Raw genomic sequence first — 19,672 nt, forward strand, 5'->3', positions numbered from 1 at the left:
TGCTGGGAGTACATTTTAATAAGATTCAGCAGCTGACCAATGTATTTAAAAACTAATTCATACAAATTATATACAAAGTTTAAATCTCATAAGTGTTATGCAAAAAGTGCAACATGCTAAGCTCCCACCTCAGAGGATCATCTAATCAAGGTATAATTTTATCTACAATGTCTTCACAAAGATTATTGATCCATGAAGACAATAAATGCAATAATAGCTTGTGTTAGGCAAACTTTTATTGAGATTTAAATAAACTTTCAAATTACAACATTATACATTAATTTTAAAAGTTTTGTACCTCAAACAGCATCACAACAGAGGTAAGATGTAGTCAGAACAGAACAAAATGAAACAGTATCATATGTGACTCCAAAGGGCATCTTGGTGGTTATAAGAAATGGTCCCATAAAGAGTTTTATAAAAATAAATGTATAAAAAATACACACTAGATAGAAAAGTTTATTCATAAATTGAAATATGAATGTATTTTATATAAAAATTTAAGCAATTTAAGCAGGCATTTAAAGTAATCCTTATTGTTAAATATGTACAAAAGTTTTGTTTTCATGGAAACATTTTGGGCTCATCTTAATACAAAGTCTCTTTATATATGGGTAGAAGTAAAGATTTAGTAAAGTTTACACCACAGTTGAATGTTAGAGGTGTAATCCAGTTCCTCCCAGTTTGACATCACTGTCCACTCATTTGACATTACACACAATACCCTCCTAAGTACACAGAGGGATTAGCCAGATATTTTAGGAGTATGTTATAGGCACAAAAGATGATGTTCAAAGGCTCTGTCCTATTCAGAGTGATGAAAGTGGCTATATTTGGCTAATGCAGACAGAACAATCAAAAGAGTATTAGGAAGACAAGACTTTGAAGGAGGTGTCAAATCTCAAAGGGTCTTCTAAAGCATGCTTCAGGGAGAATAATGGAGCCTCACTGAAGGGATTTAAACAGGAGGTAGATACGATGAGTGGTGGGTTTCGTTTTGTTTTGTTTTTTGTTTTTTGCTTTTTTGTTTGTTTGTTTGTTTTTGTTGTTGTAGATATGGCTCCAAAGGGCATCTCGTAGGAATTTAATAGCCCTTTACCCATCTCAAATTTTTCTCTTCATTCATTTAATAAAATATTTAATGTTTTTTCAAAATCTTATTACAAACAAATAATACAAGTGTAGGTTTACATTAAACCAATCTTACACAGAAATTTCCATAAAGCCGCCAGAGTTCTTTAGAAAGCTATTACCCTTGTGGAAGTGAAAAGGAGACAAGACAAAATGGAAGGCAGAGAGCACAACTAAGAAGTTATCACAGCAGCGGAATCCAGCACCAGGTGGTAGCAGTAGGGAAGAAGTGCCTGCTTTAGAAAAGTAGTCAGGAAACATAAGACAGGAGTTTTAGCTCTTTTGAAATGAGATCTGAGAAATAAAAAAATGAGTATCACATCTGTGACTTTGGCAGCAGGATGGCAAATAGTCTCATTTACTGAAATCAGACATATATAAGAAGAACAGATTGAGGAGGTCTGTAATAAATTAGACTTCAAATGTGCTGAAACGAGTTACATATAGAACATCTAGATGAAAATGTTTAGCAGCCTTGTGTTTTGTTGTTTTTTATGTGTTGTCACCTATTTTACTGCAGAAATGAACGTTCTTATCTAGAGACTATCTCTAATTTTATAACTATACTGTATCCTACAATAAATCCAAAATAATTCAGTTACAAAGTTCACAGTTAAAAAACATACACCAATCTACCACATATTATCATATGTAACTCTGTATATTTAATATTTTGAGAACTTTTTAGTTTCTATACAAACTAGAAATAATTAATCAGGTATATTTCTATACTTTGTGCAAGGTAAACCATTAAGAATCTTAACAAATACCATCTTTTTAAATATTAGTAATGTAGTTCTTATCAGGTTTATTAAGCAGTCTGAATACCACAAAAATCAACTTTTAGCCACCGTAGTTGTATAATAATATTGATTTAGATTTGCATATTAAGTTTTAAAACATGCATTTTTTTTTTCTTCAACTTTTATTTTAAGTTCAGGGGTACATATGCAGGATGTGCAGGTTTGTTACATAGGTAAGCGTACGCTGTGGTGTTTTGCTGTACAGATCATCCCATCACCTAGGTATTAAGCCCAGTATCCATTAACTATTCTTCCTGCTGCTCTCCCTCCCTCCACCCTACCTCTCTACAGGCCCCAGTACATGTTATTCTCCCCAATGTGTCCATGTATTCACATCATTCAGCTCCCACTTATAAGTCATGACACGCGGTGTTTGGTTTTCTGTTCCTGCGTTAGCTTGATGAGGAAAATGGCTTCCAACTCCATCCATGTCCCTGTAAAGGACATGATTTCATTCCTTTTTAAGGTTGCATAGTATTCCATGGTATATATATAACACATTTTCTTTATCCAGTCTAACGTTGATGGGCATTTAGGTTGATTCCATATCTTTGCTATTGTGAATAGCGCTGCAATGAACATACGCATGCACGAATCTTTATAACAGAATGTTTTATATTCCTTTGGTTATACACCCAGTAATAGGATTGCTGGGTCAAATGGTATTTCTGCCTCTAGGTCTTTGTGCAATTGCCAGACTGTCTTCCACAATGCTGGAATGAATTTGCCCTCTCAACAACAGTGTAAAAGAGTACTTTTTTTTCTCTGTATCCTCTCTGGCGTTTGTTGTTTTTTGACTTTTTAGTAATAGCTATTCTGACTGGCATGAGATGGTATCTCATTGTGGTTTTGAATTGCATTTCTCTAATGATCAACGATGTTGAGCTTTTTTTTCACATGTTTGTTAGTTGCAGGTATGCATTCTTTTGAGAAGTGTCTGTTCATGTCCTTTGCCTACTTTTTAGTAGTTTTTTTTTTTCTCTCATACAAATTTGAGTTCCTTATAGACTCTGGATATTATACCTTTGTCAGATGGATAGATTGCAAAAATTGTATTCCATTCTGTAGGCTGTCTGTTCACTCTGATGCCAGTTTCTTTTGCTGTGCAGGGACTCTTCAGTTGAATTAGATTCCTTTTATCAGTTTTTGCTTTTCTCGCAATTGCTTTTGGTATTTTTGTCATGAAATCTTCACCTGTGCCTACATCCTGAATGGTATTGCCTAGAATTTTTACTAGGGTTTTTATAGTTTTGGGTTTTATATTTCAGTTTTTAATCCATCTTGAGTTGATTTTTGTATGTGGTGTAAGGAAAGGGTCTAGTTTCAATTTTCTGCATATAGCTAGTCAGTTATCCCACACCAATTTTTATATAGGGAATCCATTATTTTGTGAAGAATGTCAATGGTAATTTAATGGGAATAGCATTAAATCTATAAACTACTTTGGGCCGTATGGCCATTTTCCCAATGTAGATTCTCCCTATCCATGAGCATGCAATCTTTTTCTATTTGTATATGTTCTCCCTGATTTGTTTGAGCAGTCGTTTGTAGTTCTCCTTGAAGAGGTCCTTCGGCTCCCTTGTTAGCTGTATTTCTAGGCATTTTTTTCTTTCTGTAGCAATTGTTAATGGGATTTCATTAGTGATTTGGCTCTCAGCTTGCCTGTTGGTGTATAAGAATGCTAGTAATTTTTGCGCATTGATTTTGTATCCTGAGACTTTGCTGAAGTTGCTTATCAGCTTAAGAAGATTTGGGGCTGAGACGATGCGGTTTTCTAGATACAGGATCATGTCATCTGCAAACAAAGATAATTTGACTTCCTCTCTTTCTATTTGAATACCCTTTATTTCCTCCTCTTTCCTGATTTCCCTGGCCAGAACTTCCAATATTATATTGAATTGGAGTGGTGACGTAGGGCATCTTTGTCTTGTGGCGGTTTTCAAGGGAAATGCTTCCAGCTTTTGTCCATTCAGTAAAACATGTATATTTAAATGATTGGTCTAATTTTTATCATAAATTGAATCAGGGAAATCATAATTTTAATTCTACTCACATAATTTTAATTCTACTCAAAATGCTGTTTTTTCATAGAAAAAGGGAAAACAACAAAATTCCTACTTGGTCATAAATACTATGAAAACTCCGTGACACAGGTTTAGAATCTAGGAGATTGTGACTTCAGAAACGTGATGCCCATCTCCTTTCTTATTTCCCAGTCAAAAGTCTTCCATGTGTTCTTGATCTTGACCTGTACCAACTCTTCTTCCTCTAAGAAGCTTCAAAAGACCTTTGGAGGAAAAATGTTTGGGATTTGAGAATCAATATTGGATGCGTTTTTATAAAACAAGTGTAAGTCAAGGCTGAGCCTCCTAGTAATAAATAATAATAGGTAAGTATAAATAAATAAAGTATAACTGACTTTAAAATAAATAAAGTATAACTGACTTTATTTTTATGATTACATTTTATTATGTGTGTATATGGGAGTATAATGTCTGATTTCTACGACTATGTTAGAATCAAGTAGATAATAAGTACATTTATAAACTTAAAGCACTGAACAAAAGCAGTCAGTACATTATTAATGAAATCAATTTGTTTTCATAGCCACTGTTTATTTATTTAGCATTATTATTTTTTAAAATTATGTATATTTAAAATCCACTAATTTAAGATTTTTAAAATTTTAATATTTAAATGAATTCAGTGCTTTTGTATTTAAAAAGTATATCTAAAATAAAAATGTATTTGCAGAAATTCAGCTTTTTAACTATTATAATAAATAATATATAAGTAATTTTTCTTTAAGAACAGCAATAAACTATGTAAACTACATATTATTTATGTAATTCTTTGGAGACGTTGATGACAAATCAAAAGCAGACAGAAAGCGAAAGATAATAAAATGTAGAAGAGAAGAATAAAACACACTTTAATTACTAGGATTTTTTTTTCTGAGAAAAAAATTGTAATTCATACAAGCCATTTTACCGAATTAAGGAAAAATAACTTCAAGTTGGCTTCAAGTTCAAAAAGAACTTGAAGAGTGGCTGCCTTCTAAGGAGGGGAATCCTGGAAAAGAAAAAGAAACAAAGAAATAAACTGACAAATAAATATAAAATATACTACTCCATCTGAAAACTATGGTTGACAAATTACTAAGCAAAACGAGGCTGAGACTGCATACTTGCAGAAACATAGAAGTAAACTACATTAGGAAGACAAAATTTCCTGAAGGGAGATTAGTGCAACTACTCAAAGCTGTATGTATAGAATTAGTAATACAAAATCCAAGTTAAAAAATTTTGGCAAAAATCTCAGGCGTTCAGTGAAAATCCACAAATTATGCCAAAAAGATAAAGATTAAACAATAGGATTAAGGGTCTATTTAGTTTAGACTAAAGACTAAGCTAAAATAAACTCACCACAATAAAAACTAAAACTCAACCTCTGCCAGGGCAAAGCAATTTATGTGTAATTAATTGTGTGCCAGGACAAAACTTATTTTTGGAGGTCAATTAAATTGAACCAGAGAGGAATAATGTTCCAAAATGAGACACATCTAGGTACATCACATTTAAACTGCTGAAAACCTAAAATGAAGATGCAATCTTGAAATCAACTGGAGAAAACAGATTCCATTAAATAAAGGAAAGCAAGATAGAAATGATGACCTCCTTTTTATCAATAAGAATGAAGGACAAAAAAAAAAAAATGAAAGAACAATTGTAAATTGTTTGAAAATAAAATATCTTAACCTAGAATTCTATATACAACTACATTTCTTCCATAATCATGACAAATACCGGTATTTTTGCTAAGAAAGTTGAGAAAATCTGTTGCCAGTTTGCCTCACACTACTAGAAATATAAAGGGGAATTCTTCAGGGCAAAAGCAAAAGAGTAGAAAATAAATATGGAGATTTCCAGAAAAAAGGAAGCAATGGAACAGATTACAGATGTAATAGACCAAAAACAATTAGTAAGAAGGGGAGTTAAATACAATTATATAAATTATATTAAATGTAATAGGACAAAGCATGTATAGTAAAGGCGAACATTCTCAGAATGAATGAAAATTAAAAAACAGATAAAATCTATTTACCAATGAGTCTTTTTAAATCTAAATATGTTGATAAAGGAGACGTGTAAACCACTAAGCATAAAACTCAGCTATGTTAACATTAAAGAAAATAATCTTCAAGGCATGGGATATTATCAGAGATGAACATGATTACATAATAATGAATGTGTAAATTCACAAACATATAATAGTAATAAAAGAATATGAAGCCAATAAAGTAACTTGAAAAAAGTGAAGCAAAAACTGACAAGTCTAAAGAAAAAAATAAAATAATCCTCCATAAGAACTAAATAATTTAAAAGATTATACCAGTAATTGGTAAAAAAAAAAAAAAAAAAAAAAAAGAAAAACAAATGACTTAAGATATAGAAGACTTGAATAGCACTATCAAATTAATCTAATAGACTTTTAAAGAAGACAAAAAACCGCAGCACATCCTTATATTGCCTGTATGGAATTTTCACCAGATAATCAATTTGCTGGACAATTCAACAAGTCTTAATACATTTCAAAGGAGTGAAAAGATACAAAATATATTCTATGACAAAGTGGGATAAAATTATAAATTAATGACAATAAGATAGCTAGACAATAAGATACCTATACATATTTTAAAGTTAGGCAACATAATATATAAGTCAAGAATTAACCAATCACAAGTAACTGACATTATTCTTAACTAAAGGATAATTAAAGCACAGCATATTTGATATATGGAATAAAGCTAAATAATATGTAAAATAAAATATATTGCTTTCCAAGATAAAATAGAAAATAATAAAGATTTACAATACATTTTCTAAGATTCTACCATAAAAAACTATATAGAGCAAACAAACAAAAACAAAAACAAATCTGGATTGTTCATTTCACTTAAAGTAATTAGATGAAGAATAACAGTACAAATTTATGAGAGAGAGAATGGACAGCCTCAGAGCCAAACATTCTTTCTATGAAAGGATTAATAAAATCAATAGCTGCATAGCAATTGTGTTTAAGAAATAGAGAATACACAAATCTCCAATGCTGGGGTGTGGTAGGGGAGGAATATCCTATAGATCCTATAGACATTAAATGTATTAAAAAATTTTAAAGAATAAAAGAATATTACAAATAACTCTAAATGATAATAATTTAAAAATGAATAATGTATGTAAAATACAATATGTCAAAAGAGAAATAAAAATAGAAAATATGAAAAGTATTGTATTTTTTAAAGCAAATGCGTATGTACTTAAAAATTCTTACAAAGATATATCAATACCAATATATTTCACATGGGATTACCATATAATATTTAAAGATTTTATACCGGTCTGTATAAATTTTTTAAGTAAAGGTGTTGATAACATTATTAAAATTATTTGCTGAGCTCAGTAAGTTTGACTTACCAAACCTTGACAAAAATGTTACAAGGAAATAAAATTACAAAATATTATTCCTCATAAATATAGGGAAAATTTTTAAAGAACAATTGCAAATTTAAATTTATCAATATATAAAAGGGTCATATAAGTTAACTGCGGTTGCTATAACATTTGAAAATTAATCGTTTATTTACTATATTAAGAAACTCAAGGAGAATAAATGTATAATTATCTTTATAGATATATAGATAACATTTGGCAGAATGTAACATTGCAAAAGAAAACAAAACTCACAATCAATTAGAAATCGAACTCCCCCAGAATTTCAAAGAAAGTTTACTAAAAGCCTAGAATTAATGCAATATTTAATGATAAAATATTATGTACTTTCACGCGAACTTCACGACAAGTTAAAATCAAAAACAACAGATGTCTGCCTTAGTACTCCTACTCAACATTAAACCAGGCAGGCTACCCAGAGTAATAGGGCAATAAATAAAAGAAAAAACTGCAACAATTAGAAAGACCAAAAAATTATTTATTCAAATGCATCATTATTCTAAACGTGAACAAATCTTAAGTTGTTTACAAAAAAATGGTACTATGAAATAAATTTTGCAAGGTAGCAAAATAAATACTTAATATAATTTTTTTATAATGGAAGAATAAAATATGAAAAATATCCATTTTAACAAATTGATTACATAAGAATGAAGTAAAAATTGGGTAAGATCTTTACATTTAAACCACACACTACTTCCCAAAGAGACTGAAGATAACCAAAATAAATGAAAAAAACAATGGATTTGAAGACCTAATATTGACCATTGTATAGAGAAGATTACCGAAGTGGACAGTTGCAACTCATTTCCAGGATATTCCTAATGGATACCAGTGAAGGAAAACCCTCTCTGTGGGCAGGACAATGAGACTTGCAAATGAAATGCAGCAATAGGTTCATACTCGTGGAGTTCACTGGCTCCTCATCATTCTGAAACAGCTGACTTAATAGAATGGTGGTACAGCCTTGTGAAGACTAACTTACATTGCCGTGTAAGTGGTGATACCTTGCAGGGTGGGAAAATGTTATCCAGGAGTTTGTATATGACCCAAATCAGCACCCAATCTATAATGCTGTTTACTTTCCCTCAAATCCAGGATTTACAGGTTCAGTCAAGGGGCGAAAAGGGGAGTGTCATTAGCCCTAGATATTCACTTGCAAAATTCTTCTTAGTTTCAAAGAAAAAGAAATACTCCACCAAGAGACACAACAATAATTGTATTGAACTAGAAGTTAATACTGCCGCCATGCCACTTTGTGTTTCCCATGCCTCTGAATCAACAAAGAAGTGAGTTACTATACTGACTGGGTGATTTATACTGAATTGCCAGTGGGAGATAATGCCCCTACTACACAGTGGAGGTAAGAAAGAGTATGTCTGGGATATAGGGGATGCCTTAGGATATTTGTTAGTCCTACCATGTCTTATGATTAAAGTCAATGAAAACCTGTAACAACATAGTTCAGGCAGGACAATACCAGTGGTCCAGACTCCTCGGCAATGAATATTTGGGTCACCTCACCAAGCAAAGAACCATGACCAGTTGCTTCCTAAGGGCAAAGGAAATATGAAATTGATAATATATTTTACCTCAATTAAAAATTGAATTTCAAGTTTTATGGATCAAAGGCAATCATATTTATATGTTCAAGATATTTTAGTCCAATATTCTACATAAAATCAGCAGTGAATGGTTGTTATCTTCCTACCTCTGAACCTAACTCACTGATCTCTTTTAACACTCCCTGACTATCCATCCACTCCCTTCCTGGAACTTGCTGTTGCTGGGAAATGTCAGCACACCTCACTTTAGGGCCATTACTCTTTTTCTATTAGTCTGGAAAGCTCTAGATTAATTCTCGTAGCTCTATCAAGCTTCAACTCCAATTTCACTTAATCATCCCAATTTTACACTGTAATTGGTCTTCATCCCCAGGTATCAGATGATTCACTTTAGTCTCCTTTACTTTTTCCTTCTTCCTTAAGCTCTAAGCAGTCTCAAAAGCAGTTGTAATTCCATTCTGTTCCCATTGGTGGCTGCGAGGCAATTGGCTTCACCGTAATTATGGTCTGTTGGTTTTTATGGCTACTACAGGGCTAGACAGGGTGATATGGGAATAGAACAAATTAAAACATCATGAAGCTGTCTGTTCTTACCAAGATTCAGCCATTTTTTTGCATGTATGTTTTAATAAACACTCCCTGAATGGCTGCAAACCTTTGACAAATTTTCTAGAGTTCTGAAGAAGTTAATTCTAATATTTTATTTTGTCAGTTTTAGTATTGCTTTTGTAAAATAATTTCCAGAGGTCCTTACTCTACCATTTACCCTAATGATTCATGAAAATTATTTTTTAATTGCTTTACTTCCCCCCTTTTATTTTATTTATTCATGTGATTGACCTTTATGTCTTTTTTTAAAAAAATAATTTAAGTTGTTAATTTTTTTTTCAGATAAAGTTTTTCTTTTAAAAAAATTTTGTGTTCCTGGTGGCAAGAATCAAGACTGACAAAAAACTTCAGCCAATAATGTATTTCAAAGGGAATAAACATGAACTAGGAAGACGGTCAAAATTTCACAGCTCTAAAAAAACCTTTGTATGTCAGCTTATGATAATCACCCTTACAAGGTAGTATGCCTTGATAGATGTTTAGTAGGTCTACCTGACATTTATGCAAATGTAATGAAAGCAAGTGTTAGTATTTTACTTTTATCTATTTCTGTTTAGATAAAATGATCAAACTGGATAATTTTTTTTTTTTAATTCAAAACCAATAACCGAATTCCTTTTTTTTTTAAATTTATTTATTATTATTATACTTTAAGTTGTAGGGTACATGTGCATAACGTGCAGGTTTGTTACATACGTATACTTGTGCCATGTTGGTGTGCTGCACCCATCAACTCGTCATTTACATCAGGTATAACTCCCAAAGCATATAGATATAAACACTGTATTAAGCATGTTTGTGAATACATGTACACCAGGCATGGAAACCAGGGGAAAAGAGACTTTGATAAATATGCCTTTTTAGAATTTTGTGAATAAAGACTAGATTTGTTTGTACAGTCTTAAAAAGAAAAAGCCAGCTTTCTGAGAAAAGAATAAAATGACAAAATTACCATATATTTAATATTCTGTATATTTTAATACTTCAGCCAATGTCTGTTTCCTAATTCCCTAATAAATATTTTACTCCCTTCCCACAAATAGGCTATAAATTTGAGTAGAATTAAAGACTATGGGCATATTAAATTATAGTCATGACCACACTGACAACAGCAATTGTATGTAACATAGCTTATGAATTAGTTTGCCTCGGATAGGTCTTGTTCCTAGTTTGCACTTGACATCTTCAGTTAGTTCATAGTTTTATCATCCTTCATGTTCACAAATACATACAACTTGTTTTTCATAGAACAGTGTTACATAGTTTCTAATATAAATATAGAAAAAAAATTACCCACACTCCTTTGATATCTAATATCTGCTCACCTCTGCAGTCTCTTCTTATGTCACTCTGAACTTATTCACCCTAGTCATTGGCAACTTTTGTTAGATTTTTGTAAATACTCTCTGATATCAGCTCTTTTCTCTGTGAGAAAGATCATTCCATCTATGCACTGTCCAGTGTCTACTCATCTATCAGATTATTTGAAATATTATTTCCTCTTCACTGCGCAATTGTCACTCAGTCTAAATTATCAGTTTCATTTTAAATATTCTCATAATCTCTGCTCTTTCCTTTATAAAACACTTTATTTTTAATCCCTGTTATCAATAAATTTGGCAATCCTGATACTCCCTCAATAAACAAGCCTTTTACTTCATAAGTAAAAAGCGATGCCAGTTACTTAGGGTACCAGTAGTAGAACAGAAATATGTTTACTGAAAAGCAGTTAGGCATTTAATTTTTCTACATTACATTAGTATAAACATCACAACTATCTATCTGTCTATCTATCTATCTATATATCTATCTATCTACCTACCTATAATCTATCTCTCTATCTGCATCTAGATATCTATACATATATACACACATTTATGGCATTACATATATTTATTTCACACATACCAATATATATTATTGTTTTATTTTTTTCTCTTTCTCCAAAACTAGCAGTTTATCCATTGAGCTAAGGATTAACAGTATGTAATCTAAATTTTAATAGAAAATTGGTAATCACATTTTAAAGCTTGAAGGCTTTTTTTTTTTATTTGCTCAGAAGAAACACGTAAGTAAATGATATCTGTCAACAAACAACTGTTGGCATGTAACTAACGTTTTAAAATTATATGGATAAAACAATAATCGTGGTAGCATTTAAAATCACACTTTAGCATCTGAGGGTAAGGTTTAAAATTTCTGCATAGTTTAAAACCATATCTTCTTTAACAAAAGCTGTTCCTCCTCCTTCTTAGTCACATTTATCTGATCAAGAAAAACAAGTGATTTTAAAGCAATATATTGTGCTTTTAGAGATACTATGTAAAGAAAAATGTCATTTGAAACTTTATAAGATTTAGTATATATAGATATGCTACAGCCTATAACAATTAATAGACATATTCATATTCAAAGTTAAATTAGAGTTTAATAAAACTACTGTTTACATTAAAGTAGATCAAATATTCTCAAGTTGGTGGTGTGGGGATCTCAAGAACATTTCAGTTGTTTGAAATTGTCTTTTTTCTTTCAGTGAACAAAACACAAAAATGACAATGTGATTAGGCCACTGGTTTTAAAGCTGATGAAATGTATGCAAACATATTTTTATAAAATTTCTCAGCTTTAATTCTTAATATGGTAAATATTGATAGATGTCAACCCTATCAACAAAAGCCCATTTTGCTCCACAATAATTTACTTACAGAGTAAAGTGACTTGGAGACTAAAAAGTTTGAAAACCATTTGTTTAAAATACTGTATATGTGTAAGTTCACATTTGTATTAAGTGAAAGATATATGTAAGGTTGTTTCCTTAAAATTGACTTACTTTTTAACTTTAATTTTACTTGGAACAATAAAAATATTTTAATTATAATTAGTGATGACAAAAGTTGTTAAATGATCTTGGTCTTCCTCAAGAAGAGAAGAAAATCAGTTAGAAAATTTCATACATAAAGAAATATTCATTCTTATTTTGCAGAAAAAAAATTCTAACAACAAATAGGTAAATTACATAATAAGCCCTGGAAGTATATGCTTAGGTATGTATATATTTCTAAATGGTGAAATTAATGAATTGTAAGGAAAAATAAGTTTATCATAATTTCAATAGTTATATATAAAATGGTTCAGATGTAATCATGTATGTCATTCATTAGAGATCCAGTATTTTTGCAAAAGCTATGCTAAATTAAAATGGAATACCCAGTGGATATCATTTAAAAAGCAACTGAAGTTTTATTCTAAACAGTAGTAATTGATCCTACAGCGAGATTTATTCTGTAATCATGGAAGTCAATGGCATTTACAACTAGAATAAATTAAGGTAAATGAAGAGGAAAATTGTATTCTGTGTAACATTTAGTTCATTATAGGCTTAAACAACTATGTCAATCCATGTTCATCAATAGAAGTTATGGTGCTTGCAGACATAATTGAATGAAAATATTATCTCCAAGAAACAGCCAATGTTACACAAGCATAGAAATCATTATTGTTTTAACTGCTCTTCTTTTCAAGTTCTTACTAAAACGGATCAAAAATGTGAGTGATTTGTAAAGCTTTTGCATACTCTCTCTTTTGAATTTTAATATAAAGAAAGAAATTAAAGTAGTGCTTTGGAGCTACAAGGGAACTTGTTCCTTTAAGATTGTTGTTTTCTTTTTAGAAATTATATTATGCTTATTTCTACTAGTTGGATTAATTAGAATCTCCATGTCTAATTCAAGAGCTTGAACATATATTCTCGAAGAAACTATACAATTGAGATTTATAGATTCTAATTCTGAATGCAAGAGTATTATTTACTAATAGGTGAACATTATGTTTACCAGGGGTTAATAACAGTAACAGTACTAGCAGAAATAGTCAATTATCTGAAAGGTCTCCCATGAATGAGGCAGAATTCCACTCCCATCTACTTTATGAGAATGAGAGAATCTCTTCTTTAAGGCAAAGCACGATGAGATAATAAGCACTGAGCTGGGCATTACTCCATCATTAAATTATGATTGTGTGTATATATATATATTCATATATATGTGTATATATGTGACATATATATATTCTGTCTTTTTTTTCAAGTAAATTACAACTTATATTAAAAGCAGATTCTTTATTGGCTGAATGTGCTGCACTAGATATTTAAAATAACACAAACATTCATGGTTGCAGTTTTTAAATTTAGCTCATAGTTGAGTTAGATACAACAGTTAACATGCTTAGGAAAGACAATATTCTGTGTATTTCTTAACAGCTTTATCAAGCACATTTGTAAAAGATTAAACTTTCATTTCCAGTTACTATGATTTCCCCCATACTTCAAATGAACCAACACTTTCATTTATTTTAAATAAGGGAAACTGTACTACACTGTGCTCTAAAAATACTTGCATTGATGAGGACATTAATTTTAGCTTTTAAAAAAGGAGACTTTAAAATAACCTTAGAAAATTTTGAAAACCTTGACAAGCCGACTACAAATAGAGAATTCCTCAGTTTTCAGATGCAACGGTATGATGGAGTTGGGCGGGCAGCTGATTTGTGAGAGAAGTCACGGTGACCTGAACCTATTCCAGTAAAGACAGTCAGCAGTGAATGTGGGGCAAGTGCACGTGGCTGGTCTACAGCTCCCACTGCCTGGTGACCAAAGAGCATCCTGAGGTTTCAGAGAAGAGACTGTGTGAGAGCAGCATTCTTCCAGCTACTGAGCGAGATCCTTCACCGGATAAGAGGTGGCAGAGAGAAAGTAACCTGCTGAAGGCGGGGGCAATGGCGGGCAGGGAGTTGGCCGTCCACGTGGAGCCTGGTCTTTCCTTTAGGGGACCCTGAAGTCTGCAGCTGCCCCTCCAACACCTATGAGTGTAACACAGTGACCGGCACTCACACTGCATCACAGATAACATACAGGGCCTCAGGGACTGCAACACGTGGATGTGAAGTGATGCACATCAAATTAAGAGTGAGTGAGAATTACAAAAGCTAGTGCTTAGCCTTGTTATTTTCCCGGACTTCCTTTATTTGGCAGGTATTTATGTTTTCATTATGGTTGAAGAAGCTGCTTGGAAACAGGTGAGCTGCAAGTGCATGCTACTCTTGAACTTGATCAGGAGCTCTTCCAGTAACTTTTTATCTGCTCCACTGGAAAGCTGGGGCAGGGCTTCCAAGGTCTGCTTAAAACTTGACTTGCTTTCAGGTGTCAGGTAAACAGCCACAGTGTCCCTTAAAGCACAGATTTCAAGTCTTGCCTGTAGAGCTCCATTTTTGCTGAAGGATGAAACACATTGCATCAGTCGACTGAGCTCTTCAGAAACTGCTTCTGTCACCTTGAACAGTACCTGAGGGGCCAGTTCTTTGGAAATAGTGAACACCTCTGCGTGCGCAGCAATTATATTCACCAGTGCTTCTTTTAAATAGTTGCTGACACCTGTTGGAAGCAGGCAGTCTTTACAATCAAAATATCCTGCACAAATTCCAGGTTCTAAGTAGCTAACGACGGGATCTGCTTTCAACTTGATGTAATTTTCAAAGAGTCTTTGATCTAGTTCTTTCAATGAGGCCATGCTAACCTGTGTTATTTTTTCTATTCCCTGGAAGTTGTGCTTTTGAAAATGTTCTGCGATATTTAGGAAGGTGTGACGTTCTAGATAGCAGTAATTACTTAGGACTATCAAAAGGCGCTGTTCAGAGGTCAAGCTGAAGTCTTCGTGGATACTTCCAAACAAATCAGCGGAAGAAACATCAACAGAGAGATGTGTAATATCTATATCTGCATCAGGCTTGATGCTCAACTGTTCCAGACAGTGTGTAAAAACCTGCATTATATTAATGCTTAGTTGGCAAACCTCCTCCTGTGTTTTAGGTTGTTGAAAGACACTGGCCTCTCCCGGCTTACACTCCAGAACCCCCTTCAGTGACTGCAGAGAACACACGATGCACTGTTCAAACTGACATGGTAGAGAAGTCAGTCTTTCATTATCAACAATCCAGTCTTCTTTTTCAGCCAATCTCTTTATTTCTTCCGCCGTGTGCTGCAATGTGACCATTACGCAACGTACTCGGAGATCCAAAATGAGATCCTGGATGGTCTGTAACAGGTCGTTAGGAATTTCAAGGGCAGTCGAGGATTCATGAGTAAATCTTACAGTCTGGATGGCGTGAGCGAGCCACTGTCCAGAGAGCTGGCACTTCACCTCCCAGCCTCCGTACTGCTTTGCTTCCCCATCCCGGATGCTGAGGGGCACATATATTCTGTCTTTACTAGGTGGCTTTGTACATCTGAGTGGTGAGTTAGTATTCAAAAGTATATTGGGAGTTTTCCTGCCTATCCACACATATTCCCTCTTGATTTAAACAACATACTCCTTTCATTTTTTCTTTTGATTTCTAGAAGTTAAATTTGATTCTTTATTAGATGTGTTTGATCATCCTATATAGGCTCCCATTCCATGTGAATGCATTTAAGCATGTCTGTTTCTGCACTGTATGTAATGAGTCTTCCTGGCAAAAGAGACCAGGCTGAGTAAGACTGAGAGTGGAAAAAAAAGTATTGTTTCTTCTAGGCCTTCTAAGCTGACAGAGCAGAGGCATGTATGTGTGTATAATAACCCATGAATAGAAACATAGCTATAAATATTTCTGTATGTAAACCTTTTTACCTATATTAATCTGAACATCCCATACTGGTTTCTTCAGCTCTAATTCATTAAGGCATTGATAATTATAGCCTTTTCAATTTGCTCAAGTCTAACCTCCAATTCCAACAGTGAGAAACCTAATTCTCTCTATCTGGCATCCATTTCCATACATGCTTAATTTCAGTAGGCATATATAGTGCTTTCAAAACTGCTCAGCTTTGCCCTTATGAAAAACAACTTTATCATGAATGGGTGCTGTGGCTCATGCCTGTAATCCCAGCTTTTGGGAGGCCAAGGAGGGCGGATCATGAGGTCAGGAGATCGAGACCACCCTGGCCAACATGGTGAAACCCCATCTCTACTAAAAAACCAAAACAAACAAATAAACAAAAAATTAGCCAGACAGGGTGGAACGCACCTGTAGTCCCAGCTACGCAGGAGGCTGAGGTAGGAGAATCGCTTGAACCCGGCAGGAAGGGGTTGCAGTGATCCGAGATCTAGCCACTGCACTCCAGCCTGGGTGACACAGCAAGACTCTGTCTCAGAAAAAAAAAAAAAGAAAGAAAGAAAGAAAAGAAACTTTATCAAGTAGAATGCTCTCACTTATAAATGAGAATATGCAGCATTTGGTTTTCTATTTCCATGTTAATTTTTATGATTTCTTTTCCTCTATATTCTTTGTTTAAATTTTTCTTTCATTTTGTATGATAAAAGTTTAAATTATTGATATCTTACCTTTATTTTTTTCTAAAATATGCACTTAAGACTAAAAATTTGACCCTGCGTAATGCATTTGCTACACTAACAAAAATTGGTAAGTTAATTTTTATTTTTATCTACTTTGATTTATTTTCTGTGAGACTTTTTTATCCCATGTGTTATTTAGATGTGTGTTAATTTCCAAATACTTGAGAGTTTTCCAGCTCTTCTTCTGTTACTGATTTACTGTTTAATGCTATCATGTCTGACAGCATACATTGTATGATTTTTTTCTCTTTTAAATGTGTTTAAGTGCATTAGATGTGTCATATGTGATCCACACGAGCTTCAGAAAAATGTGTATTATGCTATTGTTAAATGGAGTATTCTACAAAAGCTGATGAGATCAAGTTGACAGTGGTATTCAGGTCAATATTTTTTTAATCTGCTTTATCTATGAAGAAAGGTGTTGAAGTCTTTGATTATAATAATTGATTTGTATTTATTTATTTATTTATTTCGAGGCAGAGTCTGGCTCTGTGGCCCGGGCTGGAGCGCAGGGACACGATCTTGGCTCACTGCAACCCCCACCTCCCAGGTTCAAGTGATTCTCCTGCCTCAGCCTCCTGAGTAGCTGGGATTACAGACACGTGCCTGGATAATTTTTGCATTTTTAGTAGAGACGGGGTTTCACTATGTTGGTCAGGCTGGTCTCGAACTCCTGACCTCATGACCTCCTGCCTCGGCCTCCCATAATGCTGTCATTGCAAGCATGAGCCGCCACGCCCCGCCTTCTTTTATTTCTAACACTTTTTATCTAAAATATTGTGATGGTATATTGTTAGTTACACACACACAATTGTATTGGATTCTTGAAAATCAATTCCTTTATCTTTCGTAAAGCTGCTCTTTATCCCTAATTAGTTTTTTGTTTGTTACTAAAGTCAGTATAGTTTGTCTGAAACTAATAAAAATACTTCAGCTTTAAAACTACTGTTACATGGTGTATCTTTCTTCATCCTTTTACTTTTAATCTGTAGCTGTTGGGTAGAATGTCCTGTAAATGTCTATTACAGTTGTATTTTTAATCACTCCTCCCTTAGAATATAAGTTCCATGAGGACAGGAAATTTTGCCTCTTGCTAATCTTGTTTTTCGCTTTATCTCAAGCACACAAAATAAGCACAGTAGGGGCTCCACAACAATGCCTGGAACATAGACGGAGCTCAGTAATATAAATGAATGCTATAATTTCAGACTCTGCAAATAAAGGATTTAGGGAAGATTAGTCCTTGAGGCATAGGAGGAAGTATAATCCTCATTATTTTTTATAAGACATAGATAAATTTTCATTCAGCAATAAAAACCCACTGAATTTTTTACTTTGAGATGTTTAATTTTAAAAAAACAGCAATCTCTATAACCTTTTTTCTTCTCCATAATTTAATGATAAGTCCTGTTTGTTATAAAAACAGTTAATTTAATCATTTCAAACGTAAATAAAGTCAAAAGTAAAATGCATTTTCTGGCATGTAGTCCACTACCCCTTTGATTTGAACCAGATGTTTCTCACTCCCCAGAAATAATCACATTAAGAATCTGAATGACAGAATTGTGGCTGTTTTCTAGGCACACACAATTTGTGCTTTGAAACTTGATTTTTAACTTCACTATCCTCAAAAGTTTTCCACCTTTGATCTCATTCTCTTAAAAACTGTGTGTCATTCATCAAATTTAATACAGCCTATCATAATGTATTTAAACAGCTCTTGTACCAGTTTTCAAGGGGAATACTTCCAGTGTTTGCCCATTCAATATAATATTGGCTGTGGGTTTGTCATATATGTCTCTTATTATTTTGAAGTATGTCCCTGTCCCTTAAATACCTAGTTAATTGAGGCTTTTCTTTTTCTTTCTTTTTGAGATGTAGTTTCATTTTTGTTGCCAGACTGGAGTGCAATGGTGTGATCTTGGCTCACCTCAACCTCTGCCTCCTGTGTTCAAGCAATTCTCCTGCCTCGGCCTTCCAAGAGGCTGGGATTACAGGCATGCACCACACATCTGACTAATTTTTTGTATTTTTAGTAAAGATGGGGTTTCTCCATGTTGGTCAGACTGGTCTCAAACTCCCGACTTCAGGTGTTCCTCCTGCCTTGGTCTCCCAAAATGTTGGGATTACAGGCGTGAATCACCGTGCACTGCCTAATTGAGACTTTTTAACCTGAAGGATGTTGAATTTTTTTGAAGGTCTTTTCTGCATTTATTGATGACATGTAGTTTTTCTCTTTAGTTCTATTTATGTGATGAATCACATTTATTGATTTGCATATATTGAACCAATGTTGCATAAAGCCAACTTGATCATGGTGGATAAAATTTTGGATGGGCTGCTGGATTCCATTTGCAGGTATTTTGTTGAGAATTTTTGCATCAGTATTCATCAAAGATATTGGTCTGAAGTTTTGTTGTATCTCTGCCAGTTTTTGGTATCAGGATGATGCTGGCCTCATAGAGTGAATTAGGGAGGAGTCCCTCCTTTTCAATTGTTTGGAATAGTTTCAGTAAGAAAAGTATCAGTTCTTCTTTGTACCTCTGGTAGAATGCAGCTGTGAATCCATCTGACCTTGGTTTTTCTTAAATAGTTGGTTGGCTATCACTGCCTCAATTTCAGAATTCATTATTGGTCTATTCAGGGATTTGATTTCTTCCTGGTTCAGT

At 33.4% G+C, this 19,672-nt stretch overlaps 1 pseudogene across 1 annotated transcript; it reads right to left on the reverse strand.

Moving 5' to 3' along the window:
• Positions 1 to 14,651: 14,651 nt before the first annotated feature.
• Positions 14,652 to 15,897, reverse strand: LOC105534281 (annotated as a pseudogene). Its single transcript, XR_001005244.1, has one exon. The product of XR_001005244.1 is annotated as an exocyst complex component 2 pseudogene (transcript).
• Positions 15,898 to 19,672: the final 3,775 nt, after the last annotated feature.

The sequence above is a fragment of the Mandrillus leucophaeus genome, unplaced genomic scaffold (assembly GCF_000951045.1).
Source record: "Mandrillus leucophaeus isolate KB7577 unplaced genomic scaffold, Mleu.le_1.0 Scaffold1326, whole genome shotgun sequence".
In the NCBI taxonomy this organism is placed as follows: domain Eukaryota; kingdom Metazoa; phylum Chordata; class Mammalia; order Primates; family Cercopithecidae; genus Mandrillus; species Mandrillus leucophaeus.